The sequence below is a fragment of the Muntiacus reevesi genome, chromosome 12 (assembly GCF_963930625.1).
Source record: "Muntiacus reevesi chromosome 12, mMunRee1.1, whole genome shotgun sequence".
Classification (NCBI taxonomy): Eukaryota; Metazoa; Chordata; class Mammalia; order Artiodactyla; family Cervidae; genus Muntiacus; species Muntiacus reevesi.
The window spans coordinates 49,004,183-49,027,945 of NC_089260.1; the positions used below are offsets into that span (position 1 = coordinate 49,004,183).

The 23,763-nt window shown below is 41.4% G+C and overlaps 1 non-coding gene across 1 annotated transcript; it reads right to left on the reverse strand.

Moving 5' to 3' along the window:
- Nucleotides 1–21,625: 21,625 nt before the first annotated feature.
- On the reverse strand, nucleotides 21,626–21,697 carry TRNAC-GCA (transfer RNA cysteine (anticodon GCA)). Its single transcript has one exon. It is a non-coding gene; the product is annotated as a tRNA-Cys (tRNA).
- Between the last annotated feature and the right edge of the window lie 2,066 nt (nucleotides 21,698–23,763).

The following is a 23,763-nucleotide window of genomic DNA, read 5'->3' on the forward strand; positions in this document are numbered from 1 at the left end:
AGCCCCTGGGCAAACAAAGACCCTACTATTAGGCATGACCTTCCAGGAGTCTGGATTCTCAGTGGCTGAGGGCAAAGGCCAGACCTCTTTGTTGGACAAGGTTAATTCCTCACTGCAGAGTTTGTAACATACAGTTATTCTTCTCCATATTTGTTCTCATAACATCATTCATAACTGCTCTTCACTAAAAAGAATCCACATGCTAGGTAGGAAGGCAGAGATGGAGCTGGGGGCTCTTCATCTATACACATGAGAGGACCACACATTTCATATTTGCATTTTAGGTTTCTTTACTATTGAATACCTAGTAGATAGCTTTAAACAACATTCTTCTCATTGTCTTTTGTCCCTTTTGGGGGCAAGAGGGAAAACAAGGACTCATGGAAAACAATAGGTATATATTCTGCACAAAATCATTGAAGGTAAGTAAACTAATAGCACATAGATTTAAATGTTTACTGGTTTGTGTCAGTGTCTGGTTATACAATGAATAATTCATATCAAACTAGTAGAATGTAACATTTACATAAAATAATACTTTGCAAATTTATGGTAAGTACTAATTACTTGCCTTATTTGCCATGACTATGATATTAAATATTCATAAAAATGTGATTATTTCTTTGATTTGGCAGGCATTTAGATTTCTCTACAGCTTTTCACACTGCTAATTTTAATCCAGTAAATTATCTGGAAGAAAACAGTATGCAGCCTAAAAACTGTTCAAAATTCACTCCAACATTGAGCACATTATGGACGTAATGATCCGTTACCACCAAACTTCAAGAAGGTCTTAGAAGGAAACTGAGAATTAAACAAAGAAATATGGAGGCCATCATCATGATTTATCAGATATGTTTATTAGGAGATTTTTAAAAAAATACATGCTAAGGACAGTCTTTAGAAATACCACCTTGATATACAACAAATGCATTTGGGGATGTTTTTCTCCCGCCAGGGGCCAGTTTAAGGGAATTTAGCAGGACTCTGCCAGCGTTCATTTCCCAGCTTGATGTGCAGCGAGGTTATTATTTGCGAGGCACATTCATGTAGGAGCCCAAATGGTGGGCCAGTGCACTGGAAATGGGCTTCTTGTGGGATCCGGGTTGGGGCACACCTCCTCTCTTTCTTACCACTGTGGTTTAAGTTGGGTGATCTCATATTCTTTAAAACAAACTCAGAGTTCCATAGCACAGACTCAGGTCAGAGGAGACCATAGTGAAGGACCTGAATATTTTATATTCTGTTAACTTACAATGACTCTGGTAATAATTTTTCTGCTTTCTTTGGTCCAGTGAGCACAAAATGGAACTCTCTTACAGATAGCCTGTATTCTCTGGTCCAGAAATCCAGAGAGGAACAAGAGGGTAACCCTTGGGATCTAAAGGTCTAAGGACCTAAGAGAGAGGGAGGTGGTGGGAGAAGACGGCAGGGAAGAGGCGGAGATTGTTAACCAGTAGCTCACTCACCAGAAACTAGTTGCAGGGAGGGACTTCCCTGGTGATCCAGAGGTTAAACCTTTGCCTTCCAGTGTGAGGGGTGGTTTGATCCCTGGTCAGGGAACTAAGATCCCTCATGCCTCATGGCCAGAAAACCAAAACATAAAACAGAAACAATATTGTAGCAAATTCAATAGAAATGTAAAAAATGGTCCACATAAAAAAAAAAATCTTAAAAAAAAAAAGGAAATAGTTGCAGGGAAATGGCAGAAAGGGACCAGACACTGGTATTGTTAATTTACATCTTGGCTTCTATTGCTGAATCCTCTGTGAGACAAAGAGATTCCACAATCTAAAGTTCCCCTGGTAGCTGATATTCAGTAGGGTGAGTTTTATTACCTCAGTCTCTGGAGCTGGAGCTAGGAAACACTCTTGGGTTTGTTCACACCTGTTTATGAAAAGTGCTGGGCTCAGGTCAGGGTCATGGTACTGAACAACAGCAACAAAAAGATGACAACTCTGAAGAGTCGTGTATTTAGAGTATAAGCCCAAGGTTATATTCTAAAGGTGGAAGGTTGATGACTCAAGGTCGCCAGAAGAGAACAGGTCACGTGGCAGATAAACACAAGGTGACAGAAGCTGAGAGCCCTTCTTTCACAAACCTTAAGGCAGATGCAAAAGGAAAATTACAATTGAAAATTTTAAAGGGTAACATTTCCGCAGAGCCTCTAACCTCGTTATTAAGAGTGTTCTGTCTTTGCAGGTGAATGTGACCTGGTAACCAGGGCTCAGGAAAGGAACAGCCAATAGCACTTCCTGAAGGAAGACAGCTTGGTTTCTTCATCAGGCCAGGAGGCATGAGGTTCAGAGCAGACAGCTGACGTGGGTGTGACGACTTCTAAGTGATTCCAACTTCTCCTTCCTCATTGTCTTCGTCTGAACTAAGGAGAAGGGTCTACAGGGCTTGGCATGGTGGCTGGCGTGGGGTAAGTGCTTCATAAATTATAACTAACATTTTAACTATTATGTGTAAGAAGTTAAAATGGAAAAACATCTCTTAGTTGAATGTCTGTTCATGGAAGGAAGGATTTCAGATAGTTGACTGGTATTTGCTGAGATGATTGGATTTAGCGCATGGCATGGTTATGTGATGGTAGAAAACCAGCATGATCTGGTGAAAGTCAGTGACTGCTTCTCTGAACCACCTGACTCAGTCTTGGGTTTCCGCAGGAATGAGTGAAGTGGACTTTTCAGTTTGAGAGTCAAGATGAACCTCAGTTCCAGAACTCTTCTGATTCTGGTTGCTCTTGTTACATTCTAGATCTGGAGTTCCTAATCAGGTATCCTTAAATAACTGTCGATCTTAGACTTTCTAAGGAATCTGTGAGCATTTGGAAAGGGAATGTAAAATTGTATGTATATGCATTTTTCTGAACAGAAAGCCTTTAACTGTGTTCAGATTATTAAAGAGTTTGGGAATCTTCAAATTTTCAGAAATGGGCTGGATGGTGTGGACTCCTTTTAATGAGCACTATCTAGAAGTAGAGAAGTTTCCAGAAGCCAGGTGAGGCTTGGACAGTGATTCAGCGAGAAGGAGTCTTGTCTGAGTTCCTTTTGTCATTAGAAAGATATCTACAATGTTAACTTTCTTGGCAGGTCACTGAATACTGAGTTTGTACTTAACAGAATTTATTTGGTCATTCCCCCAAAGATTGCTATTTAACTGTAGCTGCCTCATCCTTCCTTATATAATTGTTATTTTTGAGCCCCAAGGACCAGGATTTACATTTATAACAAATATTGCAATCATGTTATACAATCATGTCAGATTTTCTGGTAATTTTCCTACATTGAAATAATTTTGAATCCCAATTCTGTCATTCAGTATATTTTATGATACTCTCTATTTCCTTTCAGTCATAAATTAGATTATCATGTTGCCTAAATAGATATGGAAAATCCTGTGTCCATTTAAAAATACTCTTTTGCTTTTGAAAAAATTATTCAGGCTTATTCAGATTTTTTGACATAAGATATTGTTATCATCTTCCTGGCAAAATAGGCCTGATATTTCCAGATCAGTTTTGAGTCCCTTGTTACTGAGGTGATAGATTAGGGGAAAGCAAGAATAGATTAGAATATGTTACTCCTTTTTAGCCAAAGTCTTCTTGTGTCATTGTTTTGAAAATTAGCAATGATCCATGAATGTGATTTGCCTAAATTGAGGCTGTTAAAAAAAAAATGCAAGGAATGTTATAGTAGAGTGTGAAGCTATTCTGACCCAATTTTTACTTCCCTAACAAACCCACACAAAGTCCTCAGAAAATCTGCTGCAAGATGGCACAGTATAAAATGACTATGTACAAAAAATAAATAAATAAATAAAAAATAAAATGACTATGTATAAGTTCAGCCCACCCACCTCCCTCTCCCCACCTAGGTTGCTAGCCTCGCTTCTCACAGGGGGAAATGTAAACTGTGTGCTTGTTTGCTCTGAAGTCTGTGCTAAGTCAACTCTTGCGACCCTATAGCCCACCAGGCTCCTCTGTCCATGGGATTCTCCAGGCAAGAATACTTCAGTGGGTTGCCGTACCCTCCTCCAAGGGATCTTCCTGACCCAGGGATCAAACTCACGTCTCTTACGCCTCGCCTCCTGCATTGGCAGACGGGTTCTTTTACCTCTATGCCACCTGAGACTCCCCTGTGCAGCACCTACTGAATGGCTTTTCCAAGCTGTGCCCCAGCCTTCTCTGCGCTTACTTTGTAGGTTTGAGAAACAGGAACCAAAAGTTGCCTTGAAGAACCTCTCTGGTTCCTCATACAAATCATAGAACCAAAGCCTGCACTTTCAGAAAAGCAAAAAAAGGCTAACATTTTAAAGGGAGGGAAAAAAAAAAAATCCTGCCTCCCAAGAAAAACTACACAGCATACTTCATTTCCTTTCCTATTAGTCTGCTCCCTGAAAGTTTATTATTATTTTTTAAAAAGTTTTTTTTTTTAAATGCAGACAATTTTAAAAGTCTTTATTGAATCTGTTACAGTATTCCCTCTGTTTTATATTTTGTGTGTTTTGGACCCGAGTCATGTGGGAATCTTAGCTCCATGACCAGGGATGGAACCTGCATCCCCTGAATTAGGTGAAATGTTAACCATTGGAGCACTAGGGAAGTCCCTATTACTGCTATCACCTATTGTTATTGTTATTTTATTTATTTTTTATTAGAAGATAATTGCTTTACAGTGTTGTGTTAGTTTTTGCTGTACAACAACTTTCATCAGCTCTAAGTTTTATTGTTATTATTATTATTATTAATCATCCTGACAAGGACATGTCCGTTACCCTGAGTGTGGGCAGAGGGGCGTAGAAAGCCATGGGAGGAAGGAGGTTTCCAGGAAAGCAGGAGGAAAATGATGCGCAGGAGGTCAGAGCGGTTCAGGGCACCGTCGGCAGCTGTGGGCACCATCTGACTGAGCCGAGCGTGGCCTCCGAGCTGCCTCCACAACATGTGGGGCTTACAGGAGATCCAGGCCCGGCTGCCGAATGTCATTTCCCATAAAGGAGCTGGCTGAATTGGCACCGGTTCCGCCCTGAGCAAATGCGCTGGCGGGGAGGCCCAAATGAGGCCTTCATTTACCCAAGTCTCTAGGAGGAACGCAAAGGGCGGAGGAGACGGTTCCTTTGTTAACACGGAGATAACGTTGTTTGCCTATGTTAATTTAACAGGAGATGTCAGACAGCTGGTTCTTAAAAGTCAAATCTGGGCCCTACTCTTGGAGCCTTTCACTGAACTGAAGTATAGTTAAAAACATAAACCATGAGAAAGGGGAGACGTCGCTAGATGGCTTCCACTCCTGGGACTCTCACCCAACCTGACATCAGACAAGCCCTTGGCTGCATTCACGGTACTCAGCTGCTGCTTTGCAGGTGGTTCCGTTGACCACAGCTTCTGTCCTTGTCCAAATAGAACATGACTGGAGGTGGAGTGGTCAGCTCCCTGGAGTCAGTGTAGAGAGTATTTCCAGGAGCTGCTTGAAAAATGTGATGTGTAGAAACAGTGCATGCGTGCTTGTAAGTAGTTTTGGTCGTGTCTCTGTGTGACACTATAGACTGTAGCCCACCAGGCTCCTCTGTCCATAGAATTCTCCAGGCAAGAATAATGGAGTGGGTTACCATGCCCTCCTCTAGGAACATGTTTATGGTAGTTTATGATAGCTTAGTTGGTAAAGAATCTTGTTGGTAAAGACCCCAATTCTATTCCTGGGTCAGGAAGATCCGCTGGAGAAGGGATAGGCTACCCACTCTAGTATTTTTGGGCTTCCCTTGTGGTTCAGCTGGTAAGGAATCTGCCTGCAATGCAGGAGACCTGGCTTCAATCCCTGGATTGGGAAGATCCCCTGGAGAAGGGAAAGGCTACCCACCCCAGTATTTTGGCCTGGAGAATTCCATGGACTATACAATCCATGGGGTCACAAAGAGTCGACATGACTGAGCGACTTTCACTTTATGGGCACATTGTGTGGGCTTTTAACTGTTGAATTGGAAGGGTCTCCTCTTTAAATGTCATTGCACTGCCCTGACGCTTTTATGCTGCTGGGGATAAAGCATGAAGACTTTAAAAGCAAGGCGGCCATGAATCCATGGGTATCCATGAGCACTGGCTTTGCTGATGGCTCAGTGGTAAAGAATACGCCTGCCCATGCAGGAGACATGGGTTCAATCCCTGGGTCAGGAAGAACCCCTGAAGAAGAAAATGGCAGCCCACTCCAGTATTTTTGCCTGGAGAATCCCATGGACAGAGGAACCCGGCAGACTACAGTCCATGGGGTGGCAGAAGAGTCAGACATGACTTAGCAGCTGGACCACAACAATCCATGAGCCCTTTTCAATTTCAGGAAGAAGGAACTCAAGGCAATGCAAAATGGCCCAGGGAAGACTGACATACGTTCTGTCTAGTGCTGTGAAGAGCGGGGGAGCTCATATTCTAAGCGAGTCTGAGAATGAAGCAAGACTCATGGTACATTAATTTCCTGGGGGCTGTGAAGCCAAACTGGGTGGCTTCAAACAACAGAAATTTATTGTTTTGGAGTTCTGGAGGCTGCAGGTCCACAATCAAGGCATTATCAGGGTCAGGCTCCCTCTGAAGCCTCCAAGGGAAGATCCTTCCCCAATGTCTTCCAGCTTCTGGGAGCCTCAGATGTTCCTTGGCTTGTGATAGCATCACTTTATTATTTATTCATTTATTTAAAAAAAGTATGTATTTGGCCATGCTGGATCTTACTTGAGGCATGTGGGATCTTTGACCTTCATTGTGGCTTTCTCACTCTTAGTTACAGCTTGTGGAATCTAGTTCCCTGACCAGGGATCTAATCTGGGAGCACTAAATCTTAGTCCCTGGACCACCAGGGAAGTCTTAGCATCGCTTGAAGCTTTGCCTCTGTCTTCCTTTGCCTTCTTCCCATGTCTCTGTGTCATCACACAGCTCCTTCTGCTGTTTCTCCCTTTTATAAGGACACAGTCATATTGGATTAAGAGCCCACCTACTCCAATATGACCTCCCCTTCAGAGTCAGGTGTGCAAAAGTATCCTGAGATACTTGGGTGCATGCCAAGTTGCTTCAGTCATATCCAGCTGTTTGCAACCCTATGGACTATAGTCCATCAGGCTCCTCTGTCCATGTGATTTCCCAGGCAAGAATACTGGAATGAGTTGCCATTCCCTTCTCCAGGGGATCTTCCTGACCCAGGGCTCAAACCTGCATCTCCTCAGTCTCCTGCATTACAGGTTGACTCTTTAACCACTGAGCCATCGGGGAAGCCCATGACCTCACCTTAACCAAGTATATCTGCAACAACCCCATTGCCAAGTCAGGTCACATTTGGAGGTACTAGGGGTTTAGAACAGCTGCTGCTGCTGCTGCTACTAAGTCACTTCAGTTGTGTCCGACTCTGTGCGACCCCTTAGATGGCAGCCCACCAGGCTTCACCATCCCTGGGATTCTCCAGGCGAGAACATTGAAGTGGGTTGCCATTGCCTTCTCCATTAGAAAAGCAGCATGTCTTTTTTGGGGGGAGGGACACAATTCCATCCCTAACACAGAGTATAAAATAAGTCAGAGTGGACTAAGGGGGAATTAGGGAATGGATCTAGAGGAAACTGAATTCTGGAACTCTTTCTATTTCATGTTAGGTTTAAAGTTGGTTAGGAATAGGGATAAAGTAGGGTGGAGTAGGTGATAGGGCGCTGCTGTGCGGTTTGGCAGTATGAATCTAGTCAGTAATCCAGTACTTAGAGATGTTGGGAACTACCCTGGAAGCTCAGATGGTAGAGAATCTGCCTGCAATGAAGGAGACCTGGGTTTGATCCCTGGATCAGGAAGAGCCTCTGGAGAAGGGAATGGCTACCCACTCCAGTATTCTTGCCTGGAGAATTCCATGGACAGAGGAGCCTGGCAGTCTATAGTCCATGGGGTCACAAAGAGTTGGACTTGACTAAGTGACTAACACCTTCAGTTTTCACTTTCACGGTGAGGTAGGTGATGGAGTGCTGCTGTGGGGTTTGGCAGTACCAGTCTCAGCAGTAATCGACTACTTAGAGATGTTGGGAACTCTTAGAATTAGCAAAACTTATCAATGAAGGCCGTGCCAAGACAAAATATGCTGGTACCATAGCTTGTCTTTGGGTCTGATGAATCTGGTAGGAACTCTTTGTGAGGATTCTTTATCTCAGGAGGAATGTGATTTTTTGATTTGTGTCATGTGTTTTATGTATTTAATTTTTGATTTAAACAATTTTTTTTTTATTGGAGGTATAGTTGATTTACAATGTTGTCAGGGGTTCACTCTTTCTTTTCTGAAATGTACTTCTTTTTTTTTTTGGATACATATATTCCCTCTCTTTTGACCTGACTCCCACCCATCATCCCACCCCTCTAGCTCATCACAGAGTGTTGAATTGAGTTCCCTGTGCTATGCAGCAGCTTCCCACTAGCTACTTCACACACAGTAAAGTATGTGCCATGTCTTTTTAGAGGTGACAAAGCCTGGATCCAGCCAGAAGTAAACACGAAGCACCCCCTCACTATCAAGCTCTATTTTAGATATGCAAAGGTAACATGAGACACTTGCATACATGCATGCTAAGTCGTTTCAATCCTATCTGACTCTTGGATACCCTAAGGACAGTAGCCTGCCAGGCTCCTCTCTCCAGAGGAATCTCTAGGCTAGAATACTGGAGTGTGTTGCCGTTTCCTCCTCCAGGGGATCTTCCTGACCCAGGGATGAACCCCGAGTCTCCTATGACTCCTGCACTGCAGGTGGATTCTTTACCGTGGAGCCACTGGGAAAGCCACAACATGAGATACTTCCAGAAGGTTAAAGACATCTAACCAGAGTGGCTTGGGAATCAAGTATTATGGTTAATTGAACTTCTTATTTCATCACAAGTCCCATTTTATCATCATTCTTATTTCTTAGTGTGGGACCCTTTCAAGAGGTGATACAGTTACTGCTGGGCTTGTTCTCAGCGTGCTCGTAGCGAGAAAATTTTCCTATGAGAGTCTATGTATTGTTCTTTCTCAACTGTTACCATTCCTGAGTGCCATGGGTAGAAGGACCAACTCAACCATCTTATCTCAAACTGAGCCAAACTAGACACTTGTCAGTTTTTAATATGAAGGAAATAGTCATAGAAGATACAGTACAGATTATGTTCAGTATTACTGTATCAGTCATGTCTTGGACATCCTTCCCCATGCTCCTGGGTCCACTGCTTCAGCAGCGAAAGGAAAGAGCCCTACACAAGGATGCTGTTGCTACCTGCCTGAGGTGATGCAGCAGTAAGTGCAGTGGGCCAGGATGCAAACCTCCCTTTGTCTGACTCCAAGGGCTGGGTACCCTTGCCTACTCTTTAGGAACTAATGATTGAGGAGGGAACAGAGCTTTTCAGAGTTGTACTAATAGTATGAGCAGAAGTAAAAAAAATAGTATATCCAGAAACATTTTGTATTTCATGCCAACTATATGCCAGGCACTTTAGAAGACAGACATTTTTATTCATTATGTGTTTGGTTAATCTAGGTACTTTCATATGCTACCCCTTTTCACAAAGACCATGCAAAGTATTATTTCCATTTTCCTTTTTTTAAATAAAACAATTTTAAAATTCAAGAATGGTTGACTTACAATATTAATTTCAGGTGTCTGGTATGGTGATTCAGTATTTTTGGACATTAGACTCCATTTTAAGTTATTACAGGATAGACTCCATTATAAGTTATTACAGTTATTACTACAATTCCCTATGCTGTGTAGTATGTCCCTGTTGCTTATCTATTTGTACATAGTTTGTATATGTGAATCCAATACCTCTGATTTGTCCCTCCTGCTTCTATCTTTCTTCTGGTGGTCACCAGTTTGTTCTCTGTATCAGTGAGTCTGCTTCTATTGTGTATTCATTTGTATTACCTTTTAGATTCCATATATAAATGATATCATACAGTATTTGTCTTTCTCTGTCTGACTTATTTCACTAAGCATAGTATTCTTTAGGTCAGTCTCCCATTTTCTTTTCTTTTTTAATTGAAGTACACTGCTATTGAGTCCCTTCAGTCATGTCCAACTCTTTGCGACCCCGTGTACTGTAGCCCACCAGGCTCCTTTGTCCCTGGGATTCTCCAGTGGGAGATTCTCCAAGAATACTGAAGTGGATTGCCGTGCCCCCCTCCAAGGGATCTTCCCGACCCAGGGATCGAACCTGCATCTCCTGTGTCTCCTGCATTGGCAGGCGGATTCTTTACCACTAGTGCCACCTGGGAAGCCCGATAGTTGATTTATAAATATTGTGCCAATTTCTGCTGTAAAGAGAGCAAGGTGACTCTGTTATACACATGTAGGCATTCTTTTTTAAAAATATTCCTCTCCATTAGGGTTATCACAGGATGTTGAATATAATTCCCTGACTAGAGTAAAGTACTCCACAGTAGAACCCTATTGTCTATCCATCCATCTCCATTTTCTATTAAATAACTGAAGAAATTGAAGCTGGGAAGGCTGCAGTTTAGGTGGTTTTTCAAAGGCAGTAGAGATCATAGTTGCAGGAGTTGGGTTCTGCAGGATTGCGAATGGCAAGACGAGGATGACATCATTTTGGATGATCTGGAGCAGAGGCTCTGTCAGTGAGCATGAGAGATATAATTGGAAGTGTGTGGGCACATGATGGAGGGTTCTGAATGCAAGCCTGAAGACTACATCTACCACGGTGATATTACCAAGCAACCGTGATTGTGAGCAGCTGGGTGAAGGGATGAAATCAGTTTGAGGAAGAGAAATCCAACCTTGTGAGAGGAGAAAACAGGCAGGGAAACCAGCCAGAAAGTTTTTATAGTAATTGAGGCCCGAGTTGAATTGGGTCTTCTGTGTGTGGGTCTGTGGATAGGAAAAACCTTGTCTCATTCCAAAGAAAGCCTAAAGGTAGCTTGCAGAAATCTATGAAGTATAGCAGAGTCATACAAAACAGTGCATGAGGGGGGCTTTCTGGTGGCTCAGGGGCAAAGAATCCGCTTGCTAATGCAGGAGACATGGATTCAACCCCTGATCTGGGAAGATCCCACCTGCTGAGGGGCTACTAAGCCTATGTGCCACAACTATTGAGCCTGCGCTCTAGAGCCTGGGAGCCGCAACAACTGAACCTTCGTGCTACAACTACTGAGGTCCTTGTGCCCTAGAGCGCATACTCTGTAATAAGAGAAGTCACTGTAATGAGAAGATTATGCCCTGCAACTAGAGAAAAACCCAAGCAGCAAGGAAGACCCAACGCAGCCAAATATAAATAAAAAAATATTTAAAAAAACAGTGCATGAGGGAAAACACAGAGAAAGAGCAAGGGGTAATGAAATAGCACCAAAGCCAGTACATTCCTGGTGTAGAGGGGACTCTGCTCATCTACACATAATTCAATAAGGGACAACCATGTTGTTCTAGGAACACAACATTCTAGGAATACAACTATGCTCCTCTGGATTAATGCAGGGGTGGATTGTAATGTATCTAGGGGACTGTGGGGGCTACATACTCTAGGCATCCTGAACAGGCTGCAACTTTGAATAATATTGCACATGGCATTATGTTTAGGTAATAGAGGGAGAAGGAAATGGCAACCCACTCCTGTATTCTTGCCTGGAAAATCCCATGGACAGAGGAGCCTGGTGGGCTACAGTCCATGGGGTTGCAAAAAGTCAGACATGACTGAGTGACTTCATTTCACTCATTTCACTCACTTCATACTTTATCACTGGAGAAGGAAATGGCAACCCACTCCAGTATTCTTGCCTGGAGGATCCCATGAACAGAGGAGCCTGGTGGGCCATGGTCCATGAGGTTGCAGAGAGTTGGACACGATTGAAGTGACTGACCTAATGACTATGCATTAGGTAATAGAACTATGTTTACTGTAGGCTGTAGGTGAAAATCAGAAACATGTTTCTCAGGAGCATCAAGCTGGGTAGGATCGTTGTCTTTGATATCTGCTTTTGAGAAAGGAGATGTCCCTTTTTAGGTCATCCTAACTCCACTCAAGGAGAGTCAAGAGAACACTTGGGACAGATGGAAATTCTCATTAAGAAAAAGAGTTAGGACATTCCTGGTGGTTCGGTAATTAAGACTTCACCTTCCAATTCAGGGGGTTTGCTCCCTGGTCGGGGAGCTGAGATCCCACATACCTCACAGCCAAAAACCCAGAACTTAAAACAGACACAATACTATAACCAACTCAAAAAATACTTTAAAATGGTCCACATTTTTAAAAAAAGAAAAAATGCATAAATAAGTGATGATCACAACCTCCAATTTCACCTTCACAAAACAAGTTCATTTGAGAAAATTATAAGGCAAGTATAACTAACATCACAGACATAGATATCTACATAAACTAGAGGATTTTAGTTTTATGTAGACTTTCTTCCTGGTTGCCCTTCACATACACTAACTGTGACATGTGTCTTAGGAAGGAGCTGATTTGATGTCTGCTATGAGCTATGGGTTAACTGATAGTTACTAGCTGATGAATCATCAGGGTTTAGAGAACAGTGGAAAGAGATGAGAATGAGTTGCACTCTTGGTCTGTTCATATTAGAGAGTATCAGTGAATTCTGAGTTGCAAACAACAGAACCTTTACTCTAGCTAGTTAAAACAGAAAAAGAACTCATACAAGGAATTTTTGACTGGTACTCTCAGTAAGAAGTACATTTTACACTGGGTTTTCACAGATCCATACATGCTTATAATACAAGTGAAAAAATTTGAATGAAGCAATACAGGGAAAGATTGAGGACAGGAGAAGAAGGGAGCGACAGAGCATTAGATGGTTTGATGGCATCACCAACTCAATGGGCATGAGTTTGAGCGAACTCTGGGAGATAGTGAAGGACAGGTAAGCCTGGTGTGCTGCAGTCCATGGGGTTGCAAAGAGTCAGACATGACTCAGCAATTAAGACTTTCACTTTTCACTACTTGGTCTAAGAGGCTGTTCAAACTTGTCTCAACTTGAACTCACTTTGCCCCTACAAACTTGATCATCCTACAGTTTCCCATGTCTCAACTTGAACTCGTCTTGTCTTGTCTCAACTTGAACTCACTTTGCCCCTACACACTTGATCATCCTACAGTTTCCCATGTCAGTAAATGGCTTCCAGTTGCTTGGGCAAAAAAAAAAAAAAAAAAATTGTCATTCTTAGCTTCTCTCTTTCAAATTCCATGTCAAATTCATTAGCAAATCTTGTCAGCTCTATTTTTGGAAATATTTCCCAAATCTAGCCTCTTCTCATGACTTCTATGACTTCTCATCTTATACTGAGCTACCAAACCTCTTGTGAAGATTAGTATAATCCATCCCTAATCACCTTCCTGATTCTGTAACCAAAAGTGGGGTTTGGCTGCTTGCCACTCAAAAGCCAGTAAAGAGGCCAAGTTGGTGGACAAGCAAGTTTGCTTTATTTTGGATGCTGGGAAAGTAGGGGTGGGGGTGGGAGGCTGCTTGTCCAAAGTCCAGCTTTTCTCCCTACCAGTCCCCTGACAATCAGGGGATAAGAACTCTTATAGATGGAGGGAGGGGGCTCCATGCAAAAACAACACAGTCAGCTCTGGCAGTCATCTTGAAATGGTTCATCTGTGGTCTGACCAGCGTCATCTTGATTGTTTTAGGTACAGTTACTCTTCAGTCCCATGGTCAGTTTGTTCCCATTTCCTTGAGGCCAATTCTTGGAATTGTGGCAGCTTTTGTTATGGCTACAGTCTGGTTATCATGCAGTTAACTTCTTCCACCTGGTGGGAGTTTCAGGATCTATAAGACAGCTCACAGGATATGGTTCAGAATATTATCTATAGACCTTGGGAAGGAACTAAAGGTCCTAGACTATGCTTATGACTAAATTACTGTTATTTTGCCCTGTCTGATTGCTTTTTTTTGCTTTTGTATTTTCTCACTTCTCTGATTAAACTTATTCTTTGGGCTAAAGCTTTTCCACGGACAAAAGATGGGTTGAGGATACAGGGGGCAAGAACCACACGTCCTGCTCTGTTCACTGCTGCATTTCCTCAGATGCTTCTCCCTACCCTGTCTCTCCCCTGCAGGAAGCCCCAGGGATCTTTCTGAAACTTGAGTTGACTTCCTCCACAGGCTTTCCATGTGCATGCTAAGTCGCTTCAGTCGCGTCAGACTCTTTGCAACCTTATGGACTGTAGCCCTCCAGGTGCTTCTGTCCATAGGATTCTCCAGGCAGGAAAACTGGAGTGGGTTGTCATGCCCTCCTCCAGGGGATCTTCCCCACCCAGGGATCAAACTGGAGTCTCTTATGTCTCCTGCATAGGCAGGCAGGTTTTTTTTTTACCACTAAGCCACCTGGGAAGCCCGGCGTTCTGTGTGGATCAAAGTAAAACCCACAGCCTATGCTGAGGTCTGAAGGATCTCATCCCCTCCCGTTCTGCTCTTGACCTCCTGGGACAGCAAGAGCCTCTTTGCTCTTCCTCAGACACACACCATACTGTCCTGCCTCAAGACCTTTGAACAGAGCTCTCTTGGCCAAGCATGCTTTTCCTATGGCTCAATCGTTCACTTCCTTTAGCTGACTCCAGTGTCACTGACTGCTCAGATGTCACGTTCATGGTCCACCCTGTGTACCTCCATGATTGATCTCTCTCTTTCCACTGCTTTATTATTCTTCACATCACTTTCCACCGCTTGGTACATTATCTATAGATGTGTTTGTTGGCTTTCTCTCTTCCCAGGGGAAGGTAAACTTGTGGGCAGAAACTTTCTGTTTTGTTTACTTTTGTGTCTCCAGTACCTGATTTATCACCAGTTCTTGTATATCAAGGGTGAATGGGCCAGGAGCACATACACAAGGCCGGCTGGAGCAGCATTTATGGGGAAAACTCCCGGAGACAGGAGCCATAAGAGGTCCCCGGTTTCTCATCACATTCTGGGGCATTGCAGAAAGATCTAGCAAGTGCAGATGTTAGACTCCGGGAGAGGGTCCCTGACCCTCAGGCTATAGGCGTTTTAAGCTGCATGATTTGATGAACATCATCCACTTGCCTGAATACAAAAGCTTTACACGATGGCAGAACCTTGGCTCCAGTCCTGTGCTGACAGCTTTTTGTGTTTGGGTTAACACCAGCTCTTTCCTGCTCAGATAAGAGGGCTGCAACTGAGGTTTTGTAGTTGTAGTTCTACCAAGGCAGTGGTGTGACTGGCCACGTAAGCCTTCCTGTGGCATCACTGAGGGTGATGATCTGAGCCTTGTGTTTAACCAGGAATCCTTGTATTGGAGCACTGGGCCATGACCAGGAGCCATTTGTTGTCCAGCTGCTAAGTCTAAGTTGTGTCCAACTCTTTGCAACCCTGCAGACTGCAGTGTGCCAGGCTTCCCTGTCCTTCACTATCTCCCAGAGTTTGTTAACACTCATGTTTATTGAGTTGGTGATGCCATCCAACCATCTCATACTCCGTCACCCCTTCTCCTCCTGTCCTTAATCTTTCCCAGCATCAGGGTCTTTCCAATGAGTTGGTTCTTGACATCAGGTGGCCAAAGTATTGGAGCTTCAGCATCAGTCCTTCCAATGAATATAAGTGGAATGTTTAGTGATCATACAACAAGTAACCAGGGAATAGAGCAGAAACAGGCTCTGGGGGCTCATATGAGAAGACCTCCTTGCTGCTTCCAAGACTTAGCAGCTGCAGAGGAATGCAAGGAAAGCTGAGGAGCTGGGTGATGCCAAAAGTACAACTTCTAACTCAGGAAATGGAACAAAATGCCATGCATGTGAGTTGAAGTGTTTTATAGTTGAGGAATTAGTATTTACTTATAATTTCTCACTAATTTAAAGGGGTGTACTTTCTGTTTTTTAAAAAATAAATTTATTTATTTTGGGCTGTATCAGGTCCCAGTTGCAGTGTGCGGGCTCGTCCAGTTGCGGCATACAGGCTTAGTTGCTTCATGGCATGTGGGATTTTAGTTCCCTGGCCAGAGATCAAACCCACGTCTCCTGCATTGAAAGGTGGATTCTTTACTGCCAGACAATCAGGGAAGTCTCTATAACTTCTGTTTTTTAATTTCTTAATATAGCATAACCTTCTGGTAAGGTACTTATCCTAGATTTCAGTGAGGAAGGCAAGGAGGGGAACAATAGGGAGATGGTATATATCACTGGAAATATCTCACTTCCCTGGTGGCTCAGATGGTAAAGAATCTGTCTGCAAAGCAAAAGACCTGGGTTCGATCCCTGGGTTGGGAAGAGCCCCTGGAGGAGGGACTGGCAACCCACTTTAGTATTCTTGTCTAGAGAATCCCATGGATAAAGGAGCCTGGCAGGCTACAGTCCGTGAGGTCCCAAAGAGTCCAACATGACTGAATGACTAACACTTTCACACTTTCACTTTCATAATACCTGGGGAAACTTGAACAAATGCCACATTTTATATAGAATATCAAGATTTATAGTACATTTATATGTATAATCTTATTTCTTACATCAAGTCTGTAAGAAATAGACTTTTCCCAGGTGGTGCGGTGGTAAAAATCCACTTACCAGTGAAAGAGATGCAAGAGATTTGAGTTTGATCCCTGGTTTGGGAAGATCCCCTGGAGGAGGAAATGGGAACACATTCCAGTATTCTTGCCTTGAGAATCCCATGGAGAGGGGAGCCTAGTGGGCTATAGTCCGTGGGGTTGCAAAGCGTCAGACATGAGTGAGAGACTGAACACACAGACACAAACACATTTAAAGCAAAATCTAATTTAAATTCTCATTTAGAATGAAAATGTGTATAGATATTTATTTATTTGATATACATTGGGTCTATACACTTTGCTATATTCATAAATAGATTCTCCATTTTAATTATTTGCCTAATGGAAATCATTTTTACTTTAGCACCAAGTTTTAAAATGGGATTGGAACAAAAGAATGAAGATTCAAAGTTTAATTAACTTTGGTATCAATTACTTTATTAAGTCACAGTTCTTTAACTTATGCAATTATCTCTTCTTCTGACTGCTTAGAGCAGATCATACATATATAAAGATTTTGTGAATTGAAAGGACATTTTTTTTCCTCTGATTTCACTGAGTTCTAACTCTGTTAAGACCTGTTCTATTAAGGAGGGCTCAGAAATTGGCTGTGTGACTTTTGATCTTTCAAACACATACTCTATGTAAGTGAAAAACTATGCCTGTCTATATAAATGTAAAATGTTCCTTGTAAGGATAAATTTCATTATTGAACCCATTTGGTATTGTCTTTAAGTTTACCATTTTAACTACACCTGTAGAGATTTATTTAAAAGACATGATAGGAATATCATAGAACTTTATAGAAATTATTTACAGAATAGCTTTGTAGAGGACATTTTATTTGGTCAAATTACTAAGAGAGTATACACTAATAGTCTTTGTCACCTTGTATATCACACATGCACTATACTCATCATTTACACCAGAAAGAATGGATAGTTTAGGAAAATATTTTAAAGCCTCCTTCAGTCTTTTTGTGCTTAGTCACTCATGTGTCCCACTTTTTGTGACCCCATGGACTGTAGCCCACGTGGCTCCTCTGTCCATAGAACTCTCCAGGCAAGAATACTGGAGTGGGTTGCCATTCCCTTCTCCAGGGGATCTTCCCCACCCAGGGATTCAATATACATCTCTTGTGTATCCTGCATTGGTGTGCAGGTTCTTTACCAATGTGCCACCTGGGAAGCCTCCAGTCTTTTTAGGTTAGTCATATCTCTCATAGTTTTGACTCAGTAACAGTTATTTATGACTCATAAATTTAGAATGTTTAGGGGAATTCATGTCAAAACTGTGGACAAGATAATGTAAACAAGAGTTCTATTTGTGTACGAAGGAGAAAGGGGGTTACTGAATTAGTTGGCATATTTCTACTTGGCTTCTCTGCTCTCAAACAGAACCTTGAAATCCTGGATAATACAAATAATCATACAATTTGCTTTGGATGTTTGATTATGGGAATATTGTTCCTACACTGAGAGCGTGACGCTTTCAATCATGTCTTGGATTTGTAAATCTAGAAGCAGTGCTCTTAACATGGTATGCTTGTCATTTAGAGACAGAACCAATTACAAAGGTTTTGTTCTTAGTCTCGTGATGACAGTATGCTAATCAGGGCTAGACAAAAACTTGAATCGGAAGAGAAATATCTGATGAGAATTAGGAAAACCCTCAGGCCCAGGAACAAGGTCTCTTCCAGTTCTCTGGTCTCTTGTTAGTGGGTGGGTGGCATTCCTCAGGTTGGAAATAAAAGAGTGGAAGGGAGAGAGTAAGAGGAGTAGAGGAGATATGATGAGTCCACAATTCTGTTCCCTGCAGAGTGGAACTGTCCTCAGAACCATTGTCCTGATAGGCTTCGTTAAATTTCAAAATTAAAAGGATTTGGTTAAAATATCATACACCAGTGTTTCTAAACCAGGCATGATTTGTATGAACACACTTTTGTCTTGAGTGGTAGGTACCATTGGCGTCTAGTGGTCAGAGGCCAGGGATGCTGCTCAACATCTAATGATGTATAGGATAATCTACCGCAAAGCATCCTGCTCAAGATAGGGCTGAAGTTCAGAAAGTGTTAGCCCATCCATAGTGTCTGACTCTTTGTGACCCCGTGGACTATAGCCCGCCAGGTTCCTCTGTCCATGGGATTCTCCAGGCAAGAACACTGGAGTGGGTTGCCATGGCCCTCCTCCAGGGGATCTTCCCAACTCGGGTTGAACCTGTGTCTCTTCTATCTCCTGCATTGGCAGGCAGGTTTTTTGTTTTTTTGTTTTTTTACCTCTAGTGTCACCTGGGAAGCCCCCCAAATAGCCATAGGCCAGTTAAATTTTTAATAGGCACTGATTGGTGAGACTGTTATTCTGTTCAAAGCACTTTGTCCAAGTCTTTTTTTTTTCAATTGGAGTATAATTGCTTTGCCATGGTGTGTTGGGTTATGCTGTATAATAAAGGGAATCAGCTATATGGATACGTATATTTCCTCCCTCTTCAGCCTCCTCCCCACTCCCCGTCCCCCCTGCTACCATCCTACCTATCTAGGTCATCACAGAGCGCTGAGCAGAGCTCACTGTGCTTCATTAACACAGCTGATATAGAAAGTGGTCCTGGTAGACTGTTTTTTTTTCTTCTGGTTATGCATTATTCCTTTTTCCCCTTTTCTGTAATGAGAGGCAGCATGAGAGAGGAAAAGGTACCCATGGGCTTTGGAGTGGCTGACTCTGTAATGTGATGATCATAAAGAACCTATTTCATGAGTGGATGTGAGGATTAAATGAAATTATAGATGATAGGGGCATGGAGTAAATACAAATATTAGCCATTATTTTGCTAGCAGGGGACCTGGGGAAAGTTAACCCCAGTGAGTTTCCATTTTCAATTGAATGAAATGGAGACAGTAATGGCTTATAGAGTTACAGTGAGGATTAATTGTAAATGCTTAGCTAATTGTCTGGCACAAATAAGCACTAAATGCTTAATAGCTACTATTGTTATTATTTATCATGACAATTCACTTTCAAAACTCTAAGACCACAGTCAAAGGTAGGTAACGCTGGAGGCAGTTCGGAGAATAAGAAAGGATATAAACCGAAGCTAAAGAAACCTTTATTTTGTAGCTCTGGCAAAGCTGTGTGACTGAGTAACTTGGACCCCAATTTTCTTGTTCATAGTTCTGGTGAGTGTCAAGAGTAATAGCAAACGTGGTGTGCCTGGCATTTTCTGAGTGCTCAGAAAGTGTTATTAATAGTTTCCCTTTGTTCCTAGCCAAAGAGACCCTTAATTTCTGAACTATACAATATTATTGTAGCCTGGGATTCACTGGAAGCAGTGCCTGAGGTGAAAGGCTGTGTGTGGATATATTTTTTAAATTAATTAATTAGTTATTTACTTTGGGCTGTGCTGGGGCTTCCTTGCTTTGCATGGGCTTTCTTTAGCTGAGGCAAGCAGGGGCTACTCTTTGCTGTGGTGCGGTGACTTCTCTTGGTGGGGAGCCAGGCTCCAGAGCGTGGGCTTGGTAGTTGGGAGCATGGACTTAGCTTCCACATGGCAGCTGGAGTCTTCCTGGACCCACGATGGAACCCTGGTGTGTCCCCTGCACTGAGAGGTGGTTCCTCAGTTTCTGCCAAGAAGTCCTGTGTGGGGGTATTTTGGAATTAGACCCCGGGGAGCAGGAGTTGAGGAACTGGGAAAAACTGAAAGCTTACCCAGGGAGATGTTCATGAGTAGTCACTTCTTGGGCTGTGTTCTCAATTCTTAGGGACATTCTAACGGCCTTAGGAACCTTTTTCTTTTCTTTGTCATGTCTTTTGAAGAGTAGAATTTACATTTTGATGAAGTTCAGTGAACCATATTTTTCTTTTATGGTTAATATTTTTTTGTGTCCTACCTAAGAAGTCTTTGCTTATCTCTAAGTCAAAAAGATATTCTTTTGTTTTCTTCTAGAAGTGTTAGAATTTTAATTTTTGTGTTTATGTCTGTAATTCATTTTTAACCAATTTGCATGTTGGTGAGATAGGAGATGAGTTGAAATTTTTTTTTCACGTGGATATATATATATATATATATATATATAGTAGTTCCAACACCATTTGTTGAAAAAAAAACAAAACAAAAAACGATCATTTCTCCATTGATGTGCATTCGTGCCCAGTTGTGTGTGACTCTTTGTGACCCCATGAACTGTAGGAGCCACTAGTCTCCTCTGTCTATGAGATTTTCCAGGCAGGAATACTGGAGTGGGTTGCCATTTCCTCTCAGGGATCTTCCCAAACCAGGGATCAAACCCGAATCTTCTGGGTCTCCTGAATTGTCAGGCAGATTCTTTACCACTGAGCCACCTTGAAAGCCTTTCTCCATTAATACTTGGTGTCTTTGTCAAAATCAGATGGCTGTATTCTGGGGGATTCTATCCTATTCTATTGCTTATTTTTCTATATTCATACCGGTACCACATTGTCTTGATTACTATAGCTTTATAGCTAGTATTGATATCAGGTAGTTTGAGTTATTCAACATTGTTCTTACTTTTTCAAAATTGTTTTGGCTACTCCTGGTAGTTTGCATTTCCATATAAAATTTCAAATCAGCCAATTTAAAAAAAATGACTCAGATTTTATTTGAATTGCACTGAATCTTTAGATCAGTTAGAAGAAGATTTTAATAATATGAGCTCTTTCAAATTGTGAACTATTATACCTTTCAATTTAGTTCGCTTTTATTATAATTTTCCTCAGTGACAATTCTTCCTAATAAAAGCATTTAAAATGATAAATTTGCCTTTAAACATTGCTTTTGTTGTATCCTACAAATTTTGATATGTTGTATTTTCATTATCATTCAGTTAGAAGTAATTTCTAATTTTCCTTGTCATCTTTCTTTGTACCATGGGTTATTTAGAAGTATATTATCTGATTTCCAACTTTTGGGAATTTTTAACAGCTGTCCTGTTGTTATTTTTTAATGTGTGTGTGTGTGTGTGTGTGTGTGTGTGTGTGTGTGTGTGTATTAGTCACTCAGTTGTGTCTGACTCTTTGCGACCCCATGGACTGTAGCCCACCAGGCTCATCTGTCCTTGGAATTCTCCAGGCAAGAATACTGGAGTGGGTTGCCATTTCCTTCTCTAGGGGATCTTCCTGACCCAGGGATCGAACCTGGGTCTCCTGCATTGCAGGCAGATGCTTTACCGTCTGAGCTACTTAGGAAGCCCATTTTTTTAATATAATTTTTCTTATTCTGAAAACCTTCTTTAGTATTCAGCCTTTTGAAATTTATTGACATTTTAGTATTCAGCATATAGTATACTTGATGAATAAAATTGTGTGCATTTGAAAAGAATGTGAATTCTGAACTTCTTGGGTACTGGTGGATTTTAGGTCAAGTTGCTGATAATGTTTTTCAGATCTGTATCCTTTTTAAATTTCTTTATCCTACCTATTACTGATTGAAGAATGATAAAGTATTTAATCATGATAATGGATTTGTCTCTTTCTCCTTTTAGTTTTAAAAATATTTGATCTCTATTTTTTTAGATGCATGTATACTTAAGATTGTAATATCTTTCTGATGAATTGGCTCTTTTTCCTTTATGACATACCTCTACTTGTTTCTGGAAATACTTATTGTTTTGAAATTCCCCTTGATGTTAGTCTAGCCACATCAGCTTGCTAAATCCATTGTCACCTTTAATTTTTTAAAAAAAATTTCTCAATGGATTTGTAACTTTATATTTTAAGTGTGTGCCTTGTATCCAGCATACAGTTAGATCTTGTTTTCTAATCATTCTGAGTCTTTTCCTCTTAAAGTGGAGAGTTCCATCCATTCACACTGAATGTATTTAATGATATGGTTATGTCAACTCTCTTCCTATTTGTTTTCTGTTTGCCCCATCTAGTTCTTCTTTTCCTTCTTTGTTTCTGTTCAATCAAGTATTTTTTGTACTTGATTTTGATATTTTAATTTTAATTTTTTGCATTTTCTATTGGCTTTTTAGCTTATTTATTTATTGGAGACTGCTCCAAGAATTACAATATATATTCTTAACTTACTGTAGTCTGTTTAGAATTAAGAGTGAATCTCTTAACACAAAATGTGAGAATTTTCAACATTATACAAATCCGCTTCTGCCTCTTTCATTTTCTGTGCTGTTGTTGCAACATATTTTGCTTTACATATGTTGTAAACCCCCAGGTTATTATTCTGCTTTAAACAGTATGTTGCCCTTTAAGAAAAAAGTTTTTAAATGTAGATCTTTATATTTACTCATGTATATTTACCATATGTAATACATCTTATGCCTTCATATAGATCCAAGTTTCCATCTGGTATTATTCCTTTGAACCTGGAGATTTATTTATTTATTCATGTATTTGTTTGCTTGCTTGCTTTTTAAGAGTTTCCTATAGTGCAGATCTACTGTTGAAGTTTTTTTTCTCAGCTTTTGTTTTCTGAAAGTGTATTTTATTTTAATTTTGAAGGATCTTCACTGGAGGTAGAATCCTGAGTTGGCCATTGTTCTCTTTGAACTGTTTGTTGACTCTTCCCTCCATTGATTTCATTGAGAACTTAGTCACTGTTATTGCTGTCATCCCATATGTAGTATGTTATTTTTCTCTTTATCTTTGGTTTTCAGTATTTTGACTCTGATGTGACTAGGTATGGTTTCCTTTATATTTATTTGAGGTTCATTGAACTTCTTGGATATGTAAGTTAATTTTGAAATCAAAGTTACCCCAGTTACCCCCCCAGACTTCTTGTCTTAAAATAATAACATATAGTAACTCACGGTTTCTGGAGGTTGAGAGTCTGGGCATGGCTTAACTGTAGATTTCTGTCTCTGGGTCTTTCACGAGGCTGCAATAGTGAGAGTTTTATTTCCTGTCTCCCAGATAAAGGCAAAGAGTCAGGAGGCGGAAGAGGGAGAAAACAGGCTTAATTATAACACAGAATGTCATGCTTACATTACTGTTTATACTTATGCCTCTAGGTAGGATGAGGGTGGGACCAAGGTCTTTTCATGTCAGAGTTCCTAGAAGACTTGTGGTTCTTCATCAGTTCAGTTCAGTTCAGTTGCTCAGTTGTGTCCGACTCTTTGCGACCCCATGGACTGCAGCATGCCAGGCCTCCCTGTCCATCACCAACTCCCGGAGATTACTCAACTCATGTCCATCAAGTCGGTGATGCCGTCCAACCATCTCATCCTCTGTTGCCCCCTTCTCCTCCTGCCTTCAATCTTTCCTAGCATCAAGGTCTTTTCCAATGAGTCAGTTCT